This window comes from Macrobrachium rosenbergii, chromosome 1, assembly GCF_040412425.1.
Source record: "Macrobrachium rosenbergii isolate ZJJX-2024 chromosome 1, ASM4041242v1, whole genome shotgun sequence".
Lineage (NCBI taxonomy): Eukaryota > Metazoa > Arthropoda > Malacostraca > Decapoda > Palaemonidae > Macrobrachium > Macrobrachium rosenbergii.
This window is the reverse complement of record NC_089741.1, coordinates 58,200,964-58,214,962: the sequence shown is the minus strand read 5'-3', so window position 1 is coordinate 58,214,962 and position 13,999 is coordinate 58,200,964.

The following is a 13,999-nucleotide window of genomic DNA, read 5'->3' as shown; positions in this document are numbered from 1 at the left end:
ATGCTAAAAATAAAATACCTGAGGCAATATACATAAATATTCATAAGCCTCCCAAACGTGCAAGGAATCAACGCAATATTCTACCTTCCGATCGTGAAAGGAGAAGAATAGACTAAGATGTGTCGTCATTGCTGACCTATGCAAAATATTTTTAGTTAACTTTTATATTTGTCATGTTTATCTTGTTCTATCTGATATTGATAACTTTGTATTTACATTTACTTATACTTTTTACGTGTAATTACTATATTAATTTTACATACAGTCTGAATGTGTCTCTTTGACGACTTCTTTGTTGACTGCCTGTTTTCATTATCGATCTCGTCTGGTTGTTTCTAAGTATGCAAATACCTAAATAGCAATTCTGGTACTGTCAACAGGCCAGTTGTAAACAAGTTTAGTAACAAACCTGTATGTTTTAACTGTTAATTTCAAAAACGCTAACTACGAATATTGGATTTTAACCATCGAATAGTGTTATATTTTTGATAAGTGTTCCTTTGAAAGAATGTTAGCAGTATATGTGTGAATTTCTCAAACACTCATTTGTAGCAGAAGATGTTCTAGAAGAGACGAAACGTCCTAACTAATAAAACGTCCATCAAAATGAACTTTGGTGCTTACTCCATCTGCCTGAAGAACAGAGGAAGATAATAAGGAAAATCGAGAACATTAGTAAGAAAACTAATAAACTGTAACCGCTAAGCCATATTTAACGACATTTGCATAAAGGAAAACTTACTGCCAACATTCACTAACATATATATATATATATATATATATATATATATATATATATATATATATATATATATATATATAAATGTATATATATATATCCCAATTCAAGGTGCTAGTTTTGTGGTATGAGGTGAGGTTGTCAGCCCCATGCCGATCCCCACCTTGGGTGTGACATACTACGGTCAACCAACCATCAGATATATCCATAACTTCTTAGGTCAGCAGATGCACAACATGATTTCACTGAAGGTGCCCAGTCTATACAATATATACATATATATATATATATGTATGTATGTATATGTATATATATATATATATATATATATATATATATATATATATATATATACTGTATATATATATTTATCTATTTATCTATTTATAATATACGGTCGACCAACCATCAGATATATCAATAACTTTTTAGGGTCAACAGGTGCCCAGAATTCATAGAATGTGTGTGTGTGCATATATATATATATATATATATATATATATATATATATATATATATATATATATATATATATATATATATATATGCATACTATTTAGGCACATTTCTCTCTTCTGCAGTTCCTATTGAAGTCGATGACATTATTTTTAGAGACTATCTTTTTATTTAGACTTTGAATCAGACTATGCCTCTTCTTTTTCCCTTTAGGAAGGCTTCTCAGGAATAAGGAAAATAGATGGAATGTGAATAATTTTTCCTTATTTCTGAGAAACTTGCCTGAGGAGAAAAAGAAGCATTGGGTGATTCAAAGTTCTAAATAAAAGATAGTCTCTGCAAATAATGCCATTGAATTCAATAGAAATTGCATATACAGTATATATATATATATATATATATATATATATATATATATATATATATATATATATATATATATATATATATATATATAAACGATTAAGTACAAATTTTTCTTCATAGATAAGCATCTCTTAAGGCCAGGGCACGACCATTACTAGGTATATCAGTAAAATCGGAGCGATTCGATTTCAAAATTCTTCGTGATGACGAAACCGCAGTAAAGATGCCAAAGGCTTCCACTTCGAGAGAATGGGACGGAAATAGGGAAGAGCTTCTACAAGCCTTCATCTCTCTCCCCTCCCACCATTTTCCCCTACAACAGCACCCCCACTCAACGCCCTCCACGAAGATGCCTCCTCCCCCACTCCCACACCTCCAAAAAGAGAGAGCGAAAAAGAATTAGGTCGAAGGAGGAACTTAATGGTCTTCCAACCAAGTGTTTTGGTGAGAAAATTTACCTCAGGCGGAAACTTTTTGTCGTTTCTCAGCCTTTTCTTTTAGTGTTCCTCTTTATTTTCACAAATTACTATCAATAATTTTTCACAACAAGCGTCACGGAGAAATGTTTCTCCAAACGTTTTGGAATAATAATTGTTCCCGAACAGGTGTCAAGGTGGAACGCTTCCGAAGAAAAATCTTTCCAAATAAATATCATAAAGAAACTCGGTTTAGAGGAGAATCTTTCCTAATAAACATCTAGATGCAATATGTTTGATATGAGTGATTCTTGTCCAAGCAAATGTTATAGCAAAACGTGTTTTTGAGCAATAATTTTCCCAACAAGGTTTTGATAAGGCGCGTCTCAGAAGAAAAAATTCCCAACAAAGATCTTGACGAAACACGTTTTAGAGAACAAGTTTTTGGTACAAACGCCATGATAAAATAGTTTTTGGATGTATCTTAAATCCTTCAAAAAAAGCCGAGATGAAAGAAGTTAAGTAGGAATTCCAGCCTGTAGTCTTCAGTCTCGTTTGGCAGGTGAGAATATCTCGAGGCGCACACGCACACACACACATATATATATATATATATATGTATATATATATATATATATATATATATGTATATATATATATATATATATATATATATATATATATATATATATATATATATATATATATATATATATATATATATATATATATATATATATATAAACAATCAGTACAATTATATCTTTATAAGCAGTGAAATGGAATCTTAAAGCCTTCAGGATCAAGTTAAGTGGGAATCTTTGCTTAAGATGCTTAGGTAACCGTGTCAGTGACCATTCCAGCTGCCGCTATTTCGCAACACCAAATCTGTCAGTCTGAGAGGAGAAATGATACGGGTCCTAAGCTCGGATGAGGAAGTGTAGGAGCTTCTGGTGAAATTTCACTCAAGTTATCAAAAGAATTAATTGAAACATGGTCTGCAAGCCGTAGAGGTCTCATGCAAGAGGCAATGAGTTCTCATGAGGCTCGAAAATCAACGAAGCCTTCAGCTGTTTTCGTCACCTTTGGCTCGATCTTCTTATGAGCCGCCAAAAGGAAAAGAATATTTAAGTAGGTACTTATAAAAATCATATTTATGAACTATGGGTTTGTCATAGCTTCTTTACATCATAACCTTCAGGATTCTTAGATTTCAGTTACCCCAGTCAAGCGTAATTAAGTCTAATTTTGGCCACTCAGAGAGAAGACTGAAAATATGAGTCTAATGCTCACAGAAAAGACCATTGGACTGAGTCTAATGTTCAGGGCAAAGCTTTGGCCAAGAAGTTTGACATGTACAGGAAAGACAGAAAATGAGTCTAATGCTCAGAGGAGCGGCTAAATAGATACCAAGCCTAAGTCTAATGTCCAAGGAAAAGACTAAGCGAAGAAGTCCAAGGTTAAAAGAGAGGACTCAGAAGATAAGCTTAATATCTGGTAAAAAAAAAGACTTAGTAAATGTGTCTAAACTTACAGTGAAAGACTCAGATACGAATCAGCAGGTAAGTTGAATGAGAAAAGATAAAGATAATAGTTTGCGAATTTATTATTCACGCTAAAATTACGTTAGAGAGAGAGAGAGAGAGAGAGAGAGAGAGAGAGAGAGAGAGAGAGAGATCTTCACCACTGAAGCTAATGATAGGTGAATTAAATCCTTTACCTAAGAATCTACACATTTGGGTTTCTTTTCCTTTCTATTGTAATCTCTCACGACTCAGCTTATCTTAGTTTATGATTCAAACTTGATTCAGTAATTGTATAAAAGGGCAAGAAGTAAAAAGGAGACAGTATGCTAAGCAGTTGTTAATTGTTTATGAAAAAAATTTCCCTTTAACGTCGGTATAAAAAAAGCTCTAAGCCACCACCCCCTCTCTGTAGAGAAAGAGGTGAATGGCGTCAAACGATGGAGTCGCCTATAACACTGTAATTGTTACAAGCTTCCTCTTCATACTTTTCATTATTGGTGAACTGAGTCAAAGGCCCACTTCTTTTTATATCTCCAGTATTGGCTGTTGGGTCGCTCTGCTCTTTCAAGCGTAGATGGCTTTTTGTTCGGTCAATTTTCTTAGTGTCTATACCATTTTTTCCTGCTGCATCCGCGCATAGTGGGGAATCTGTTTCGAGCAAGTTCTCTGGTGGAAAGTCCGTTTTAAGTCAGTTATTGGTGTTATTAAGGTTATAAAATGAGCCATATTCTATTATTTGTTAAATGAATAATTCTGTCCATTTTCTGGAATATTCACGATTATATTTAGTGTGTTGAAGTCTGGGAGAAGGACTCTCCCTCTCATATGCATCCACGTACCACCCATCAAATCACCCAGTCTCACAATGTCTGGGTCATCGACAGCATTCTCAGCAGAAGTCTTTTGATGACCATCTGTGTTCTCATAAACCCAAGCTTCAGAACTCACATTCAACTTCTGTTTCCGCGATAATGTATGGGAAATGTTATAAAATGTAGCCTAATAACGACTTATTCGTCGATGCAAATATTTGGAAATAGCGATGTACTTTATCGTAACGGTTTTACTGAAAAAGGTTTGAATTCTGAATGTACACTTTCACTCACTAAGATAATGGTTTCACCTCATCTTTTCATGGCAAGGGTCATTTGCACTGTACATGGTGATTGTGAAAAATCGGTTCCAAATAAAAATATCTTACTGTCTTTTCGGTAGGCATCGGAAGTAAAAAAAAAAAAAAAGAATTGTCGACAGATTTTACCAAGCACACACATCCATACACCTGATTGCCCCGTGGTCGACCTGGAAAAGATAATAATAAAAGAACTGGTTGCGTTTTCAATAGGCTTCCAGATATACGATATTGTTAACTTTCCTCTCTGCCTAATCTTCTCAGTCGGCCTCCATATAAAAATAAATTGTTTGCTCTTCTGGTCGGCTTCAGATAAAAATATAACTGTCCTTGAAGTAAAAAATAAACTAGTCATGTTTTCGGCTGTCGTTTGGATGAAAAAAAAGAGAAAAAACAACCACAATCGTTTGCCTTTCACGTCGGCCTCCAGATCTTCTTTGAAGACGAATGAAAATTCTTTCCCATCACGTACGCAAGAAACGAGCATAAGCAGGTCTGGGGCATAATAGAGGGCAAGGCAATCGATAGATCTGCGAACGATTCTATTTTAAGGATGCAGCAAAGAACGGCACCAAACAACAAAGTCGGCTTTTGAAGGAGATTTTAGTCCGTGCTGATCTCTAATGCATAAAAGGTCAATAGGAGAATAAAGACTTTTTTTTTTTCCAGCGATCGCCCATCAAAAAAAAGTTAATTGAGCGTAATTTACCAAACGATAAAGAAGCAAATTATAAAAAGCAGAGCTTCAAACGTTTGTCTGAAAGCGAACGCACAAAAAGGATCGTTCTTTAAAAACGCGGCCGATACAGAGACATGAGTTGTTGCGTGCATGTCCGGGGCGTACCTGCGTTGACGTTGCTCCAAAGTATGCAAAGAAAAATTGACTTTATTTGGAGTGTCAGACATACACATACACACACACACACACACACACACACACACACACACACACACACACACACATATATATATATATATATATATATAATATATATATATATATATATATATATATATATATATATATATATATATATATATATATATATATATATATATATATATATATATATATATATATATATATATACATATATGTATTTGTATTCCAAGTTTTTCGTTTATCCATTTTCTTAGACTTAGTGGAACACGTTTAAACTGTAAGTCGATGAATTTTGCTGTTACGTCACGCCAGTTTTATATAAACCAACCAATGGATTTTCAACTGAAGAATATCCTTGAAAAAAAGAAAAAGTATTGTAAATCAAGTCTATTAAACTCAATGGTGAAAAGTACTCTAATATCACTGCAGCCAATCCATAATTCCACTTTACTATGTTGTATTTGGATAACCATAGGAATCTAATTGTTCATGAGTTTTCGACAGTCGTTTCCACAGTAAACGGGAAGATAACTTTAAAGTTCTAAATTGCTTAACTAACTAACTAACTGGCAAGCGCTGAAAATTCCAACACGTATTCTTCAGTTATTCTTACGTTTCTGAACTAGCTAACGAGTATGCTCTATACAGCACTAGCAAAAGAGAAACTATAAACAAGTAAACTTCGGCGCAATCGAGTTTTCTGTACAGCATATAATGCTGTATGAAACTCGCAGCCACTGCTCACGAAACCCTCAGGTGCGGCCCATGAAACTTTCAGCCACGGCCCGGTGGTGGCATGTGTTGTTGGTGCCTATAGTGCTGCCAGACGTCCGATTTGGCTAACTTTAACCTTAATTAAAATAAAAACTACTGAGGGTAGAGGGATGCAATTTGGTATGTTTGATGATTGGAGGACGGATAGTTTTCTTTTACAGAAAACTAAAACTAAACAAGTAAAAAATGCGCTGAAGTTTCGAGTTTTCTGTACAGCGTATAATGCTGTATGAAACTTTCAGCCACTGCCCATGAAACTCTTAGCCGTGACCCATGAAACTCGGCCACGGCCCATGAAACTCTTAGCAGCGGCCCATGAAACTCAACCATGGTCCGGTGGTGGCTTGTCTTGTTGGTACCTATAGTGTTGCCAGAAGTATGATTATGGCTAACTTTAACCTTAAATAAAATAAAGGCTACTGAGGCTAGAGGGCTGCAATCTGGTATGTTTGATGATTGGAAGGTGGATGATCAACATACCAATTTGCAGCCCTCTGGCCTCAGTAGTTTTTAAGATCTGAGGGTCGGACAGAAAAAGTGCGGACGGACAGACAAAGCCGTCACAATAGTTTTCTTTCACGGAAAACTACAAAAAATTATTCCGAGAATGACTGACGCTGATTAAGACCATGACAGCTTTCGTGACACACAGGAATTTCCTTTCGCTAGTTACCGAAACAGTCTGGTTATAAGACACTGGGTAAACACATTTCATACTTTTATTGGTCGTTCGACATAATATTCCCTGGGTTTTAATGGCTGGCTTTCCTCGCTGACTTCATTGCTTCCAGGAATTCGTGTATGATTCTTTTAAAGCAGTGGCTGACGCTTTAGTTGCTACCATTTTTTTTTCTACAAAATCTTTGGCGAAGTGCTTCACTGAAAGACTGGTTTATTGTAGATGTGAGATTTTTCTTAATCAATGTCAAGAATCTTATTTCTGCACTATTGCTGCAACTGCTAATACTAATAATATACTTAGCTGACCTGAAAAGCAGGCAAGCACACTATGCTGTCTACTTGTTTTATAATGATTGTGTTGTATCTCTCTTTCTCTCTCTCTCTCTCTCTCTCTCTCTCTCTCTCTCTCTCTCTCTCTCTCTCTCTCTCTCTCAAGCAGATTCAGTGTCCATCGTTCAAGTTAATCGTATTGATATGGGTTTACTATATGTAAAGTTTTTTCCTCAGACAGTAAGAAAAAACCGCTCTTTTGCTTCATTTTCATTAACATAGTGCTTCAGAGTGCCGGAGTTAACATTAATGAATTCCAGAGAGAACCCACTTTTATTATATATATATATATATATATATATATATATATATATATATATATATATATATATATATATATATATATATATATATATATATATATATATATATATATATATATAGTAGTAGCAATAGTACAGAAATAAGATTCTTGACACTGATTAGGAAAAATCTCAAATTTACAATAAACCAGTCTGTCAGTGGAACACTTCGCCAAAGATTTCGTTGGAAAAAAAATTGGTAGCAATTAAAGTGTGAACTACTGCTTTAAAAGAATCATGCACGAATTCCTAAAAACAATGAAGTTATCAAGCAAAGCCAGCCATTAAAACCCATGGAATATGTCGAAAGACCTTTTATATATAAATACATATACATATACATATATATATGTGTGTATATATATATGTGTGTGTGTATACGTACATATATATATGTATATATTGTATATGGAGAGAGAGAGAGAGAGAGAGAGAGAGAGAGAGAGAGGAGAGAGAGAGAGGTAATTCTCCGTCCACGAAGGCCAGCGAGTGTGCCTCCATTTTCAGGACAGGTCAGTAAGAACAAAGAGAGAAAGACTGAAAAAATAAAAAAAGCGAATGGAAATCCACATGTCCAGCAATTTACTGGTGCATAAACTAAGAACTATAAGATTCCAGACGGTCTGGGTTTCGGGATATAATTTCCCCAACACTCATTGCCTGCACAAATCCCTGATCTCGCCACTGAGAGCAGGAAGGATCCGATGTGTAGGACTGCTTTGTGTACGTTGAGTTTGTGTGTGTGCGTGTGTGTGAGTTTTGATGTTTGAGTGTGTTCAGTTATGTGAGTATTGGTATAAGGATACAGAAGTACATAGCTATGTATATTCGATTTCTTTGTAAAGCACACACACTTTTGCACACACACACACACACATAAATAAATATACATATATAATATATATATATATATATATATATATATATATATATATATATATATATATATATATATATATATATATATATATGTGTGTGTGTGTGTGTGTGTGTGTGTGTGTGTGTGTGTGTGTGTGTATGTGATTTATGTCTGTGCAGACTCTAATTACACAGTATATAAATTTACAGAATTCAGCACTAAAAATACAGATTTCCTGTTTATATTTCAACAGATCTGTTATCGCTGTCTACCGCAGATTATGACGTGCAAGAGAAACGAAACTCCTCTTATTCCTGCACTATCTGGAGTCTAAACCACTCGTCAGGATCGAAGTCATCTGATCGTCTTCAAGGGTACTACACGTAATAAGAAACAAGTAAAAAATGAGCCGAAGCTTCTTCGGCGCAATCGAGTTTTCTGTACAGCGTATAATGCTGTATGAAACTCTCAGCCACTGCCCATGAAACTCTCAGGCGCGGTCCATGAAACTTTCACCCACGGCCCGGTGGTAGCCTGTGTCGTTGGTATATATAGCGGTGCCAGACGCACGATCATGGCTAACTTTAACATTGAATGAAAACTACTGAGGTTAGAGGGCTGCAGTTTGGTATGTTTGATGATTGGAGGGTGGATGATCAACATACCAATTTGCAGCACGCTAGCCTTAGTAGTTTTCAAGACCTGAGGGCGGACGGAGAGACAAAAAGCCATCTCAATAGTTTCGTTTACAGAAAACTAAAAACTTGAACTTCAGAAGGGTGGCGATTACAGGGCTTTTACAAAACAAGGTTTTTAATTAATAGACGGGTCATTTGAAAAATGTGACTTTTGTAGCTCTTTTTGCTGTGATTTTGTGAATCGGGCTTTTGTGAAATTATACATTTTACTCTGAAGACAAGTTAGGTATATCTTAGTTTTACCAGACCACTAAGCTGATTAACAGCTCTCCTAGGGCTGGCCCGAAGGATTAGACTTATTTTACGTGGCTAAGAACCAATTGGTTATTTAGCAACGGGACCTACAGCTTAGGCTATTGTGGAATCTGAACCACATTATACCGAGAAATGAATTTCTATCACCAGAAGTAAATTCCTGTAATTCTTCACTGGCCGGCCGGAGGCTCGAACTCGGGCCTACCGAGTGCTTGTCCACAGCTCTACCGACTCGCCAACGAAGAGCTTACATTTTACTATGGCTTCTGCAAAGTTAGATTTTCTAATTGGGGATATTTTTCTGGGCTTTTTAAAATATAACTTTTTTTCTGGGCTTTTAAAAATTATGGCTTTTCTAAAGTGGAGGTCTCCAATGGGGGTTTTGTCAGAACTTCTGAAGAGACTGTTCCAGAGCTATGATTTTATGAAGCATTTTCGAAATGGGGCTTTTGTAAAGTGTAGCCTGTTCCCGGGCATTTGAAGAGTGCGGTTTATATAAGCGGGATTTTCCATGGGTTTAGTGAAAATGAATCCTTTGTAGATAGCGGCTTTTCTACGTAGGGCTTTTCAAGACGAGTTTTTCTTAGAGCTTTTGAAAAGTAGGACTTCTCGGTGAATTTGTAAGTAGAGAGTCTTTGCTGAATTTTCCGAGAAGAGATACTTTTAGATGTGGGAATTTTCAAGGTTTCTGAAAAGGGAGGATTTTTTATGGACTATGTTTTCCACAGCTTTTTGCAAAGCGGGGTTTTCTAAAAAGGGTATTTTGTTGCCATGCATGGGAGGAGAAGGAGGATTAGGGTAAGAGGAATGCTTTCCTCCTTTCTTATTCTCCTTTATTCCTTTCGATGAAGGCACTCAGTGGCTGGAAAACATCTGGAAACATTTTTTCTATATTCCAGTTTGAAAGCCATAACGAGTAAACTTGTTTATGTATTTCATTTCATTTTACTTGAATTCTTACTAACTGGGGTACCTGGAGAAGATTGGAGGCCGTGGCTGAGTGGCGCAGCGCGCTGCTCACATTTGGTAGGTCCTTGGATCGTTCTTGGCCTACGGCCTTCCAGTTCATCCATCCGGAAATGGGTAACAAGGTCTGCCGAGGTAAATAAAAAAAAAAAAAAAGGGGGCGTGGGCATAGTAACCGCATTAATAAAAATTTACTGAAGAGCCTGAAGGCTCTGCCTTTCTGCTGCTAACCTCCCAAAGGGGGAAAGGTATACAGCGCACACACATATACACACACATATATACATACATATTATGTATATATAATTAAATATATATATATATATATATATATATATATATATATATATATATATATATATATATATATATATATATATATATATATATATATATATATATATATATATGTGTGTGTGTGTGTGTGTGTATGTATGTATAATTTATATATATACATATATGTATGTATATGTGTATATATATTATAATTATATATATATATATATATATATATATATATATATATATAGAGAGAGAGAGAGAGAGAGAGAGAGAGAGAGAGAGAGATCAATAGCTGTCATTCCTGAATTGTCCATCTTATTATAGCATCTTATAAAGTCTTTTTAAATATCGTATTGATCGGGGATAAGGGAACCTTTTCTTCTTAATCTAGTTGACTTTACATCGAGGGTTGACTTCATTATTGTAGGCTATGAAACAAGTGGTCTATTTTTATCTTTCAATCATATCTTATCATGAATGATAAAATTCGGACCTTCATGCATTTGCATGAATACGTTTTAAAAAGTCACACTTCAGCGCATGACGCTTAACATAAATAAATATAAGAAAAAGGATGGATCACACTTAACAGCCATTTAGCAGATGGGTTTGCCCATTCTGTACATTTTTGCTATATCTTCTCTCTTCAATTCACTTTCAGCTGGGCCACTTATTCTTTACGATTAGATTTCTGTTTAGAAGCCTTGAGTCCCGCTGCGTTGATCAGTGCAAAGAATCTAAGACTCCGTGCCCAGGGATTAGCTTGCGAATTACTGTTGACTGCATAAGAATTGTACTATTTATTGCAAACCACCTGTCGATTACTGTCATAATTATTGCAAAGTACATATGTGTTGCTGCTATAATTGCTGCAATGTGCATGGGTGTTGTTGTTCTAATTACTGCAAACTGCCTAAGGGGTGTAGCACTTATTACTGAAAACGACCTTCTAATTGTTGCACTAATGACTGCTGCTATAATTTCTGCAAATGACTTGTTGACTGCTACCCTAATTGTTGCAAACGACCTGTTTGATTGCTGGAATAGTTACTGCAAACGACTTACTCGTTGTTGCACTAATTATTGCAAACGACCTGCTTGATTGCTGTAATAATTACTGCAAACGACCTGATGACCACTGCGTTAATTATTGCAAACGACCTGCTTGATTGTTGTAATAATTACTGCAAACGACCTGATGACCGCTGCGTTAATTATTGCAAACGACCTGCTTGATTGTTGTAATAATTACTACAAACGACCTGATGATCGTTGCACTAATTATTGCGAACGACCTGCTTGTTTGTTGTAATAATTGCTGCAAACGACCTGATGATCATTGCACTAATTATTGCAAACGACCTGCTTGATTGTTGTAATAATTACTGCAAACGACCTGATGATCGTTGCACTAATTATTGCAAAAGACCTGCTTGATTGTTGTGGTAATTACTGCAAACGACCTGATGATCGTTGCACTAATTATTGCAAACGACCTGCTTACTGCTGCATTAGTTACTTCAACTACTTTGTGAGTGTCGCATTGTTTACTGCAAAAGACCTGATGATTATTGTACCAATTACTGCAGCCTAACATTTGTTACACGTTCTTCCTCTGAATGAAATATGAGTCCATTGAAGAAAATGAGATTAACCGAAGCGATCCCACCTGCAAAAGCCACTGAACTGTCACGAAGAGAGGCAGGTGATATTCGCGTCTATCGCAGCCTTTGAAGACCAGGATGGTTCATCAAACCACTGTTATTAACAGTAGTGTATTTGACATAAACTGTAATGAACGTCAGCTGTAATTATCAGCTGTATTAATCGACATCAACTACGATTAATGTACCTTGTCATTAACGTCTACTGTGACCACCATTTGCAGTAATTACCATCATCTTTAATTAGTATCAGTAGTAATTAACTTGTACTGTCATTAACTTCTATTGTATTTAACAACATTAATCACCAATAGCTGTTATTAATATTAGCCATAATTAACATTAACTGTAATCAGTATTATACCTTCTAATTGTAAATGCAAGATTAAAAATGTTTGAAACTGAAATCTCCAGTTGTGTTTGAAGAGGCCTATTTTGTTAAGAACACTTGTAAAATGCAATAGTGCAACTTCACTTTTATAATCAACAAAAAACAATAAATAAAGTTTTAATATTCATGACGAAGACCTAATGTCTTCTGGAAATAACTGTGTAATAATAATAATAATAATAATAATAATAATAATAATAATAATAATAATAATAATAATAATAATAATAATAATAATAATAAAAAATGAAAAGTAGAGTTCCTATAATTTTTCGAGAAAAGTATATCAAAATGCAATTCTAGTTTTTACCAGCCTCCTTAACTTTCATGATACAGTTCAAAACAAATAAGACCATTAATAATAATGATTAAGAAACAATAAATAACAGCAACAAAAAAAAAGAAGAAGAAAAGAATCAGCAGAAGGAGAAAAGAAGAGTACAGTAAGAAATAGATAAGGGCTCGCTAATAGATTCCAGAGCTAATAGATTCCAGAGTCCATGCAAGTGTTATGTTATTACTGACGGTGAATAAGCACGCCCCACCAATCTCACGCGTCTCCTACACCTCATAATGATCCTGCCCCTCTCTTTTATCCGACGGTTCCTCACTTACTGAGGAGCAGGTGTTATATCCTTCCGGTTCCCTTACTTCCCTTTTAATTGCACGTTTACTCTACTTTAAATTCCAGTCTTCGTTCGAATTCTCCACTGATTCCCCAATCCACTCACAGTATTCAATTCTCCCTTTCCTCTTTCGTCTATTTTTCCTTACATTACACATTTCATTCTCCATTTCATTGGAATTCCCCAAGCTTCTTCTCCCTAACAATCCCCAACTCCTCTTCCCGCTTAGAATTCTCTACTCGTCCTTCATTTATCTTTTAATTGCTCCTGTCCCATTTTTAAATTCCTCACTCATCGTCTCCCTCCTGATGCCAACGCCTCCTCCTGCTTTGAATTCCCTACTTGTATTCCCCAGAATAATTTCGAACTCCCCTTGACGTCTCTACGAATTCTCCACTCGTTCGTCCCCCGATAGTCCCGAATTCCTCCTTCCGATTTGAATTTCATACTTATATTCCTCACAGTAATTTCCAGTTATTTTTATCACCTCTTTGAATTCCCCCACTCTCTCTCCTTGAACAATTCCTGACTCATCCTCCTCCCTGTTTCGATTCTCCTCTCACCCTCCCACAAAAAATTCCTAATTCTATGGATTCCCATTCACCTCCCATAACAATTCCCAACTAACTCCTCCCCCTATGGATTCCCCATTC